Below are 12,692 nucleotides of genomic sequence, written 5' to 3'. Positions count from 1 at the left end.
ATCATGATTTTTGAGCATAAAAATGACATCATCAATGCATGTAGAAATAAATGTAAAAAAAAACACTTTAAAGCCGTTTTCCTCAGTTTAACTCTTTGCGTAGTTGCTGCAGTTAGACTTTGTAGGGCAGAATACACCAAACAGCTAAAAAAAAAGCTTCACTACAGCATCTTCTCTGCTGCCTTTCCCCATTTAAAGAGAATGCCCGATGGCCAAGCCAAGCAGCAACATAAACAAAGCAGTAAAGCCACAGCTTGTCACACCCTCTCCACTCGGCTCGCCCTCAGTCCAGCGCTCCTGGCTCGCCTTCTTTTTAAAAAAAAAAAAGTGGAATTCAATTTAAGGATAAACTGGGCCAAGCAGAGGTGAAAGCGGGCCGTGAGAGGGCAGCCCCGGCCCTCTGCTGTCAGCTCGGCTTTTCATTATCATTATGTCATTTCAGAGGAGATGTCAGGGGTTTCATAACACGAGGACATGACTCAGTTCAGACGGATGCTAAGAAATCTGCTGAGAAACACAACGAGCCCTGATGGTAACCTGAGTCTGCTGACACGCAATGTTGGACGATCATGTCACGGGAGAAGATCATACAAGTCCTTAGATTATTTATTTCCACAGAAATGATAGACATTTTCAGACAACAGCACTGCATGAATATTGGCAGCCCATTAATTTGTGTGTTGATGGTGAAAAATACTTGCAAGCACACATTCCTGGTACATACAGGTACATCTCAATGAACTAGAATATCATAGAAAAGTTTATTTATGTCAGTAATTCAATTCAAAAAGTGGAAATAACACATTATATAGATCCATTACATACAGAATGAAACATTTTATGTCTTAAATTATTCTAATTATAATGATCATGGCTTACATTTAATGAAGACCTAAAATTCAGTGTCTCAAAAAAAATTTAATATTACAAAAGACCAATTTTAAAAAGTATGTTTGATATGGAAATGTTGGCCTCTGAAAAGTATGTCCATCTATATGACTCAATACTTGGTTGGGGCTGTTTGACTTAAACTACTGGAAATTGACTTTTACATCATATTCTAATGTATGCTAATATTATGTATATATATAAATATATATATATATATATATATATATATATATTATTTCCTTTTTCATTATTACAGAGATATAAATTAAATGATACAGAGGATTTTCTATGTTGTAAACTTAGTCATATGCAGTGGTGGAATATAACTAAGTACATTTACTCAGGTTCTGTACACAAGTACAATTTTGAGGTACCATTTAATGTAACTTTATACTTCTACTCCATTACATTTATCTGCCAGCTTTAGTTACCTTTCAGGTGGAGATTTAACATAAAAATGTAGCTCTATCTTTACAACATTAAAACACTGCTTACAAAAATGCATCAATACAAATAATTCAATAATATATTTTGTGTGTATATATATATATATATACACACTCAGATTGTTATATGTACATATATATATACATATAACAATCTGAGTGGACCCAATCTGTATAACGAATACTTTTACTTTTGATACTTGCGCATTTTGACATCCAAAAATTCAGCCGCTATTTCTGTCAAATGCTCATTATGTAAATTAATGACATATATATTTTAAAAAATGGAGTAATTGAATAACACACACACACACACACACACACATTTCATTCACCTTACCTTGGATGAACCGGTCCATAAAACATCAGCAAAATCTGCTATTCCATTATTGTCTTTTTCATTTTTCTGTGCAGAAGTGGTTGAATTTCTCTAGAAATGAAGAATGAGGAAATAAGCCATTTCATAACAGTATACTCCAAACTAAAGTACTCTAAAAGTCAGAAATACTTAAAAATAAACACAATACTTACTCAGAATTCGGTAATTCCGCCTGTGTGGTTTCTTGATTATAAGATTATTTTCTTATTTTTATTGTCTGTTTGAGAAAAAATGCAGCAAACATGGCTGCCATCTTTTCAAGATGGCCGCTATTTCCGGAGAGAGGAATCATGTTGTGGGAGGGACAAAAAGTGATTTAAAAAAAAGAAATGTTTAGAACTTCAAATTAACTTTCTTCAGATGATTCTTGTTTTTCAAACATCATAATTCCAACCCTCCTCCTTTATCCGGGCTTGGGACCGGCGAAAGTGACCCACAGGAGACACTCTGGTGGCGGAGTTATTGGGATTTTTTTTTTTTTTTTGTTGAATTTTTTTTTTTTTTTTTTTTTGAATTTTTTTTTTCGTTTGTTTTTTTTTGTTGAATTTTTTTTTTTTTTTTGAGTTTTTTTTTTTTTTAGGGTTTTTTTTTTTTTTTTCTTGATTTTTTTTTTTTTTTTTTTTAAACCCACAAAGTGATGTTAATTGATTTTTATTGATGTTATGATCATCTGTTATTATTGATGTTGTGTTGATGATGTTGTTGTTGATCTTGATGTTGTTCAGCATTTTTCACGGATGACATTGTGACTTGGGTGCTGGGAGGGAAAGGTAAGTTAGTCCAGGTCCAGGTCCTTCAGGTCCCTGTTCCTCCTCCACTTGTCTTGTCTCCTCACCCCCAGACGGTAGACTCTTTTCAGGACAGGTGGACTGGGAAGGGACACCTCCTGCTGGCATGGCTTGTCGTCCTGCTGGTCCTCAGGTGGATCTTCTGTCCTGGGTCTTTTTCTCAGGGGAGTGTCGACAACTTCTTCAGCTCTGTTGGCTTCGACAGATCTTTCAACTCTTTCCGCTTTGAGCTCGGTGGAGAGCTCAAAGTTGAGCGCCAACTGAACACTGAGCTGATTTGCCAGCTTGTCCACCTCCTCCTGGAAAAGGCTCTGATCTTTAATGGTTTTTTGTTGAAGAGTCCTGAAGTCCTCCTGCATCTTAACACGGACCTGGTCCTGCTCTGCCTTCAGGTTCTGGATCAGAGTCTGGTCGGCTGACGCCCTCTCTGCGTGAACCTGGATTTGGTGATCTAGCTCATTCTGAAGGAAGGTGGCCTGCTGTTTGACAGCGACCACATCAGCTTCATACTTCAGGCTGAGCTCCTGCTGTGACTTCAGGTTGTCCAGTTCTTCTTGGAGAAGCCTGTTCTTGTCCTTCTCGACTTGTAGTTCAGTGGTGAACTTCTCTTGCAACATAATATGTGCCACTCTCAGCTCCTCATAGTCCTTGTGAAGGTCCTTCTTCTTCTTCTGCCTGAAGGTCTCCCTCACCTGTGTGGCAATCCTTGCAGTGCTCAGAGTTGCTGGATCGACGTATTTCTGGAGTCTTTCCAGGTCTTTCTTTGTCTCTTTCCCCTTGTTGATGAACATTTCTTTAAGGGTCTTCTGACGAGCGAGCTCTTGCTTGGTGGTGTCTAGCTCTTGGATGAGTTGAGCTGATTTGTTCTTTTCGTGGAAATGGCCGGCTCTCTCTCTACCCAGAAGGTTTTTCAGATGTTGGACTTCTTGGCGGAGAGCATACAGCTCCGACATGTTGGGGTTTGGAGCCGGACGGTTGTTCTGCTGTCTAAAGGCTCTGTTTCCTCTGGGGTCTCTTGTTGTCTGCATCTTGTAACAGTATGATCAGATGTTGTCTGATTTGGTTTTCTAACAAAGAGTTCTCTTTCTCACAGTGTAAAACTAGTTGAGTCAGGGATATGAGACCATCAGATCAGTGGACGTATATATAAACTTCACAATGACATCATGATGACATCATGGAACTAATTCCTTGATCTCCTAAAATAACTGATGATGTCATGATGACATCAAGTATTGCTTTGATGTTTTATTCTATTTTTCTACTGATCTTTCGAGCAGTTCCATGGTTCCACCGATGATGTCATCATGGAACTAATTCTCTGATGTCCTAAAAGAACTGATGATGTCATGATTTTTTAAATTTTCAATCGAAATAACTTTATTTGTATTAACAAAACATGTTGTTGACAAAAAATAATAAAGATGTACATATTCCTAAGCAATTACATACAATACAATACAATACAATATGTCTTCATATGTATATTTTCAAATGTAAACACAAGCGCTGCCCCGTTATGAATATGATTAATAAGTGTAACATAGAACTATAATCTAGACAAAGTTGCTACATTGTTTTTAATGGGTAAAGAATTACAAAATGTACCATTTCATTAAGATGTTCTCTCCTCAAAAACATATGGGTCGTGTGCACAAGCAGTGAAAAACGAGCTATATTGACGTATTTCACCGACCGCTGCAATGCACCCGCCGCCATCTTGCTGACGTAGTAGTGATTGACGGCGAACCAGATTTAAAAAGGCGGATTTCCGCCTTCGGTTGGAGGAAGGGTCAAACAAACAGCAGACTTTCACCCAGTAGAGATTTTACAACATAAATCCACAGAAACTGCTGCTTTTTTTTTACAACCGCGGACCGCTAGTGTGTGCTACTTTAAGAGCGTGCCGTTGTACTGTGAAAGTGAGACGCGATACCTACATACGTGTGGTAATGTGTGGTACTGACACACAACATATTCTGTCATTTAGGTTGGAGATCTTGTTGCCAACTCCAATTCTAGATGAAACAATTAGAATAAAAAGCATGAATTTCAAATGTCAATATCTATTTACTCCTGTTACATTTTATTCATAAAATGTTTGAACTCCCCTATCATGTAAAACAGGGATTCCCAAAGTGTGGTGCGTGGACCCCTGGGGGTGCGCAAGATGAAAAATGTAATGGCGGTCTGATAATTACACAATTCCAGAAGTGTAAATAAACATTTCCTTTGTAAAATGTAAAATCAGAAACTATAAGCATGGAGCCCTGCTGTCAGCTTTCCTCTAAAGTTCTGGGTTTTTTTTAGAAGTTTCCATGTCCCATTTAACACATCAACTCTTTTTCAGCAAAAGTGAAAATCACCACGACCAAGTGCAACATGATTTTACTGACGTTTTTCTATTTGGGGGTTTTTTTGGTAATTTTTTGGTGTGTTTCTTGTGTGTTTTTTGTAAAAAAAAAAAATTGTATGTTTTTTATTTGTGTTTTTTGTAATTTTGTGTGCATTTTTTTTTTTTTACATGTTTTTTGTAATTTTTTGTCTGTGTTTTTATGTGATTTTTGTGTTTCAAAATGTTAATCCAGTAAGTCAAAATGACAAAAGAGCTGAAAAAGATGATACCAGCATGGCTTGGTGATCATTATTTAAGTTGCATACACAAGCAGAATGAAAAAGAGTTAAAAACCAACAAAATAGACCCAAACTCCAAAGGGTTAATGCATAGGAAGTTGACAAATTTGAACCAAAATCTTCTGGACTCCAGAGGTTTAAGCACAGTCAAAGTATCTGTTGCACCTCTGGTGTGTGCATTGAGAAAGCCTTCACTTAGAGTGGGGAAAGATGCCTCAGCAGTGCAACAGGTGGTATCAAAGTGCTTCCTAGTCAATACACACAGAGGCAGCATTTAAAAACATCAGAGGGTGGGACTAAAGAGAGTGGCATTAGACTTTGAATAGAGAGGGATCTAATACATGGATGGTCCTCTTCCTCACTCAGCCCATTGACTCCAAACTGAGCCTATTAGCAAGACAACACAGCACTAATGGCACTGCTACTGCTGCTACTGGCCCTCATGTGTATGGAGACCACACACACACAAGCCTCTTCACTTTTCCCACGCTATTGTTACATAAAACATCGGTATATTATCACGTGAAACCGGATCAAAGTTCCATTAAGGTGCCATCACACATCTTGCATGATGAACTGCACAGCAAAATAGGGAGTGTTCATTCAACTCACAGAGAGTTAAATTTAATGCTTTTCTGAGTTTATATAGTTCTCACGGATTCTGAGTTAAAGTAACACTATTAAAGTGTTAATATTTTAACTCTTTAATTGTGTTAAATATTTGACACCTTGGTGTTTTATGACACCACATAAGTGCACTTTAAACTCCAAATCGTGTTATTCCCTTTCACTGTGAGTGTTCATTTTTAAAATACATTGTGTTACTTTGACACATTAAAGTGTATTTTCAACCCTAAAATCATGTTATTTCCGTTCACTCGTGATAATTAACATTCATTTTTTTGTTTTACGATACATTAAAAGTGCATTCTGTCTTTAGCCGAACATACAAGTCACAAAATCTGAAAATCAACTCCAACTGAAGTGAATCTAACTCACTACAAGTGTTAAAACAACTCCAAAATCCACACTCACCAAGTCAAAATTATTAACACTGAAAAAGCAACACTACAGATTGTGCTGTGTGGAGGTGAAGCCTTTATGGGAGAAATCAGATGGCAAAGAAGCATTTCACTACAACTATCAAATATTCTCTGTCTTTCTTATTAATGCAAGGGTTAAAAGGTTAATCCCATTTGGAGACTATCATGTGAATCCAAAAATAAATCCACTTTTTAATTTATTTTAACTCAAGAATCCTTTCCTACCATTACTTTTGGTAACACTTTACAATAACCCTCATTTATAAATGGTCGTTTATAAATGTTTAATCATCATTTATAAACAGTATATAGAGCATTTAGAATGGTAGATACATCATTTATAAATGTTTAACTAATAACATCATTTATAAAAGACAAACAGATGGAATATTAATGTAAGTTTATAGTTACTTTACCATTATCCCTTTATTGGGCAAAGAACTATACTTGGTAACTTCAGGTAATATTTCAAGAAAAAAGTTGCAAATTCACTAGAGTAAAGTTGTAAATCGACAAGAAAAAAAGTGGGGAAAAAACACCTTTTTTTTCCAGATTCACCACTTTAAATCTCATAAATCCGCAAAAAAAATTCTCGTAGATTTGCCACTTTAATCTTGTAAACTTTTTTTCTCAAAATATTACCCCCCTCCCCCGTGTCCGTATGTTTTTTTTTTACACATTCTGGCTGTATGTCATATCCTCCAATATTCTCTAAGGTTGAAATTTGGAATTTACAAGTATTTCAATGAGTGCCCTATTAAGGATTAACAAACAATTAGATTGTAATTAATAGTTTATCAATAGTTTTAGTTGCATTCATTTTAACACTTTTAACACCATATTAAGGTTTAAAACATTTAAAGATCAAATATGTATAGCACTTTGTAAATGGTTAATAACTGGTCTATAAACCATCTATAAACATTACTTAGTTGGTTATTGTAAAGTGTTACCTTACTTTTTTCTTCTAATTTCAAATTTCCTAATAATCCAGATTGATTCGTTTATAATAATCGATACATCTACCATGTTTTATTATAAGAAATCTATTACATCACAGTTTCACTATTATTTTACCCTTTTTAGTGCCTTGTTTGACGCAAAAAGAACATAAATATAGAATTTTGCCACTACAGCACCTCTCAGATGCTTCCAGTTTCTGACCCAAAGTTTACAACAGATAAAAAAAAAGTTAAAGCTGTTGGTAGTTTTTCTCAGTTCCATATGTGGCCAGCAGGGGGGTGTAGTGTAGTGGAGAGGAAGACAGGAGGCAGCTCTTCTCCTTCAGTCTGACACAAAACATTCTTACCCCCTAAACACACTCACATACACACTTTATGCTCACATTGTATATTATAATCCCCCCACAAAATATGAAATATTCTAGTGCTAGTTTGGGGAAATGTTGTGTTTATAACATAAATAAGCTTTGCTTTCCCCATGCTTAACTCTTGACAGTTTGTTACAAAGGTGGTCAAAAGGCACTACTCTATCTCAGGTTATGGAAAAAAAGTGTGCACAGTCATATCTACTGCTAATTTACTGCCATTTGAGTGGAAAGTCGTGCATTTGAGTGCAAAAAATGATAAGTTGCTTTAAAAACAATCCCAGTTGCCAGGGGTCATTTCTATAAAAAATGATCCAAGACCTGTTTATTTTTACATAATAAAATAGCTCACATACATTGAGCTCCACTTTCCCCATCAAAAGTACAACTTTTATGTCCAAATGTAAATAAAAATGGAGTTTTTGTTTGCTCCATGCTTGGACTTTGCCACACAGCCGCCGAGTTAGTGAACTTCCCTCTGTCTCCAGTGCGCACTTTATAAGAGTGTCTGCTAGTCCACCTCTTTTTGTTAAGAGGTGGACTTCATTGGCTTTATGGCAGGCAGTCTCTCCAACGGGTGAAGGAGAAAGAGAGGGTAGAGAGAGTGAGGGAGAGAGAGAAAGAGAGAGAGAGAGAGAGGAGGGGGATAATTCATTCACTTTGCGCACAAAGCGCAGTGGAAATCACCCAAGGGAACGAAGCAGCAGACTGAGGGGAGAGGCAGGGGGGAGTGGGGGGTGTTGAGAAACAGTGTCCACACAAACAAAATGTATCACTCGATTCTTTAATTTCCTCATAATCACTCTTCATAACTTGGAAATGTCGTAAAAAAATTGAGACACAAACGCAGGATGTGAACGCGGATCTCTCTCAGGAGAGGAAACTGATCCAAAAGGAACCATGTAACCATGAGTGTGTGTGTGATCAGACGCGTAAAAAGCCCACATTAACACACATTCATGATTTAAGAAGTACTTCTGATGAGATAAAGGTGTTTTTTAGAAGAGAAACGCAGATTGGTGTTGTGTCTGTGGCTCTGTCAGTCAGTCAGTGAGCGCTGCGCGGCAGCACTGCGCCTCGGAGCGCTCTGGACCCTGGACATCCCTCCCTCCCTCCCTCCCTGTCTCCCCCCCACCCACCCACCCCCACACTCAGCCTCGCGCAGCCCAGCTCCAGCCTCACACACGTCGCCGTTGAAGCACTGTGAGACCCCTCCACCTCCCCACCCCTCCCCTCACACCACCACCACCGCCTGCCACCGTCTCTGCGATCCTGCGCTCTCTCACCGGCTTCACTCCTTCTTTCCCTCTCACTGATCGTCCCCTCTCGGTGTTCCCGCGGAGGGGCTGCACGCGCGATTGCGCTATTGATACCCACTTTACAGTGTGTTTGAGGAAAAGTCAGCCTCTCTCTCTCTCTCTTTTCCTCTCTCTCTCTCGCTCTCTCTCTGGCTGCGCTTTGGTAACCTAACAGGGAGGTGTTAACTACTTTTTCTTCCACAAAGCGCCTCCCGTTATCTCCGGTGCTGCTGCGCAAAGAGCCAGAAGGGCCACTGCTACTGATATTCCCACTCCGCAGAAAAAAAAAAAAAAGTTTTCGGTTTGTTGTGGAGGATAAAAAAAAAGAGAAAGAAGAAGAAGAAGCCGGAAACCGAGGAGTCGTCTGCAGAAGAAGCGGATTGTGCCACGGCGAGGTGAGTAAAACACTGAGTGTCTTTTTGTTGTTGTTGGGGTTTTGAAGCTCATACACTTTGTGTTTTCCGGCGCCGCCGCTTCTTTTCTGTCTCGGAAGCGGATTTCGAGTTACGTTTCGGTAGAAACTTTCTGTGCGCTTTGGTCGCTGCGCGCGGTGGCGTTTCCGTGCGTAAAGAATAAATAAATAGGGGGAAAAAAGTCACGGCACGGTCTGTCTCTGTTTGGACACGGACTTTCAGGCGTGTGCGCGAGAGTGCGCGTGCGACTCTTATCTGTGTATGTTTCTCTAGGTGTGTGCGCGTGTGCGTGGATATTCAAGAAAGTGGGTTTCTTGAAAACACTTGAATTGTTCAGTTTAGTGCGTGTCAGTGACATTAGGCATACATTACCGCCACACACTGCACGGACACTGTTACCAATATTTCACTTTTTACAACACTAAAATGGGATTTTTTTCATTTTTTCTGATAAAGTATGTTCTTTTAGAATTAATGATTAGACTATTTAATTATTCTCAAAGCTCAGTAGAATAATTAAAAATACAAGTCATCTTCATTAGTGCTGCAGAGCTGCCGAGGTCTTTAGATCCTCAGTAGTGAACGTTACTCAGCAGGCCTGCACTCATTCTATTTATTGAAAAGTTGAGTTTTAGTTCTCCACGTTAAGTCACGAGTGGGTGTCTCATAATGATGAGGACATGCGTCCTAAACTGCCGCATATTGTCTCTGTGATTTAGGCTCCAATAAAGCCTCTGATGAGGCTGATTGAAAGAATCATACATATATATATATATATATATATATAAATATATTTATGAAGGACTCCTGGGTCACAACTAAACTACAATACTGGGATCACTCATCTTCATAAACTAAAATTTGCGTTTTGAACATTTGTTTTTATTCAACCAAGGGTGATTGAAGTAATTAAAATAAAACCAAAATAACCAAAAACATTGTGGAAAAAGAATAGAGAAGTAGAAACTACAGAAAAAATAGAGGAAAAGAAGAAACCCTCCCTGTAGCCGTGTGTGTGAACGCAAGTCCTCATATGCGCAACAAATTCTTCCCTCAAAGACAAACAGACGGTTTCAATTCAAAAAGAAAGGCGACTCGCTGCGTAGCGCGCGCGCACGTGCGCACACTCGTGCACACACACTCACACACACACAGGCCTTCACACAGTTGGGAAACACCTGTTAACTAGGGAGCCACTATAATTTACATCCTCCCCCTAAATAAGCGGCGCACCAGCCAGAGGAAGTCCCGGGGGCCTCCAGCTTCATGGCCGAGAACAGTGAGCCAAAATCGGCTTCCCCCCAGCGCCAGGTCCCGCCGCTGCTGCTGCTGCTCTGCTGGTATATTACCGGATACAACATTCACTTTTCATTTTTCGGCGTTCAACCGTGTCTCACCGGGAAGAATGGATTATTACTTTTAACAGAAACAGATTTTTTTTATTCTAATAATTTTTGGCAAACAACTCCTGCGCCTTCACAATAAGAGTTTTGTGTTTTTTTAATCTCATTTTTGTGCTGCCCACTTTAATTTTCTTCACATTTAAGACTCGATGAGTGACATTTAATTAGTTTTTAATTATTTAATGTAATAAGTTGAAGTTTTTAAACAGAGTGGCGGGCTTATAAAGCAATAAAACAGCGGATGAGATTCACTTCCTTTTTAGTTTCTTTCATTTTTCTCACAACTTGTGATGATTTATAGTGAAAGAAATATTTGCCTAATGTGCGCTGCCTCCTGTGTTCCTCCGCTGCTGTCCGCCGGGTCTTAATCACATCCAAACCACCTCACTGAAGCAAACAAGTGAGCGGTCGCGCCCGGATCAACGCCGCACAAAGCCGCAGCACTCAGAAGAGGGAATAATAAAATTAGTAGTGTGGGAAAAATGCAGCAGACCTATTAGTAGTAATTTCCAAAAGTCCTCCCACTGCCAGCAATAAATAGCGCGTAAAAACACACTTTTGGAGCGAAGGTGCGCCCCGAGGCGGGTCATTGAACTCTGCACGCATGTGAAGATTGAATTATATAGTTCTTTAAAAATAGAAATCACAAAATCCACATCCAGTGAAGCCGGAGTGATGGATCCTTCACATTGATTTTATTGATTGTCAGAGCTGCCGAGCCTTTTCATTAGCGAGCAATAATGATGTGTGAGAAGTGAAGAGATGTTACACAAACATCATATAAAGTAGATATATATGCTGGTTTGTTTCCGGTGCCAGAAGGGAAAGGTTTAGTTTTTACTATTTCCTATTAACACAATTTATTTATAAAGAAAAAGCGATTATCAGTGATCCGTATACGTCATTTCTCCATACACACATTTCGCTGTATATTATACGTCATGTATCAGTAAATGCATTCACTCAATCAAAAAAAAAATGTATGTAATGTAGAATGCAGCTTTATTTGCTATATTTTGCAGCATGCCCATTTTATAAAATACCTTCAAAATAAAAGTTTCAATTTGTATGTTTTTAATTATGTTAATGAGACAGATTGGCTTCTGATACATTGCTTTATTATAGAGTCAAAAATGTATTTAAAACATAATTTAAATATACTAGTGATTATTAATAATTAAGGCAAATTAACAGCTGCATTTTTCATATCCAAATAATTATATTTGTGATCTCGCTGTCATCCTGAGTGCTGCTGTCAGTTTCTGTATCATTTTATTATTTTCCGCCTCAGTTGAGTGATTTACAGGCCGCGGCTGATTCCACGTGCACATGTTTTAAAAAGCGCTGCAAAAGCCTCATATTTTTATTGATGTTTATGAGGAAGTCTGATTTCCATTGCAACTTTTTGGGGGTGTTTTAATTGTGAGTTTTTATGTGCGTTACAGTCTGTTTGGTATTATCTTTTGAGACTCGGAGCCTTGGGATTACACACATATAAATCACATGTAATGATGCCAGAGAAATATGAATTAAATTATTTAGAAAATAAAACAACACAAACCGGGCCTTTATGGAGAATTCTGCGTATTTATTCTCTCAACCAAATTCAATATAATAACCTCAATATTTAATTTAAAGTCTAAGAATAAATGTTTTTATTCATTTAGGCCTCTTCCCTCTCCACCCTTCTTCCCAAAGGAACAATCTGTAGGCGCAAAGACGAGAAAAAAAGTGTCGAGGTTGGAGGAAAAGTAGCAAAAGATGATTTATTTGTCAGCGTTTTCGATTCTCCCCCTCCCTCCCTCTTTCTCCCCCCTTCTCTCTCTCTCTCTCTCTCTCTCAGCAGTCAGCTGTTATTGCTCGCCATTGATCTCCCCTGCTCCTCCTTTTGCGCAGCGAGAAGTGACCTAAAATTAATGTCCATTTCACACCCCTCTGCTGGATCGATGGCCGCGGGGAGAGAAGTTTATTTTAATTTGGCCACGTCCGCGACAAAAAATAATCCTCCCCACCTGCTTAATTACCAGGAAACCAGTTACTGCTCACTTTTATCGCGACGCGGATGATCAT

At 38.6% G+C, this 12,692-nt stretch overlaps 1 protein-coding gene and 1 long non-coding RNA gene across 10 annotated transcripts in view; one reads left to right on the top strand and one right to left on the bottom strand.

Annotated features, from left to right (window-relative positions):
• The window catches only part of LOC131980180 (uncharacterized), a 57,540-nt gene extending 55,394 nt beyond the window's left edge, over nucleotides 1-2,146 (bottom strand). The window contains exons 1-2 of the long non-coding RNA XR_009395203.1: nucleotides 1,869-2,146; nucleotides 1,678-1,767 (exon numbers count right to left, since the gene is read on the bottom strand). This is a non-coding gene — a long non-coding RNA (uncharacterized LOC131980180). The remainder of the gene's footprint in view (nucleotides 1-1,677; nucleotides 1,768-1,868) is intronic.
• The window catches only part of rnf220a (ring finger protein 220a), a 279,714-nt gene that overhangs the window by 32,641 nt on the left and 234,381 nt on the right, over nucleotides 1-12,692 (top strand). Inside the window, exon 1 of one of the 9 annotated variants that reach the window (XM_059344370.1) lies at nucleotides 8,832-9,201. The exons of the other annotated variants lie outside the window; for them this stretch is intronic. The gene's annotated coding sequence lies outside the window, so the exon portion shown is untranslated. Of the gene's footprint in view, nucleotides 1-8,831; nucleotides 9,202-12,692 lie in introns of those variants that run through there. 9 annotated transcript variants of the gene reach the window in all.

The sequence above is a fragment of the Centropristis striata genome, chromosome 11 (genome assembly GCF_030273125.1).
Source record: "Centropristis striata isolate RG_2023a ecotype Rhode Island chromosome 11, C.striata_1.0, whole genome shotgun sequence".
In the NCBI taxonomy this organism is placed as follows: domain Eukaryota; kingdom Metazoa; phylum Chordata; class Actinopteri; order Perciformes; family Serranidae; genus Centropristis; species Centropristis striata.
The sequence above is the reverse complement of the archived record's forward strand: the minus strand, read 5'-3'. Positions and strand labels throughout refer to the sequence as shown.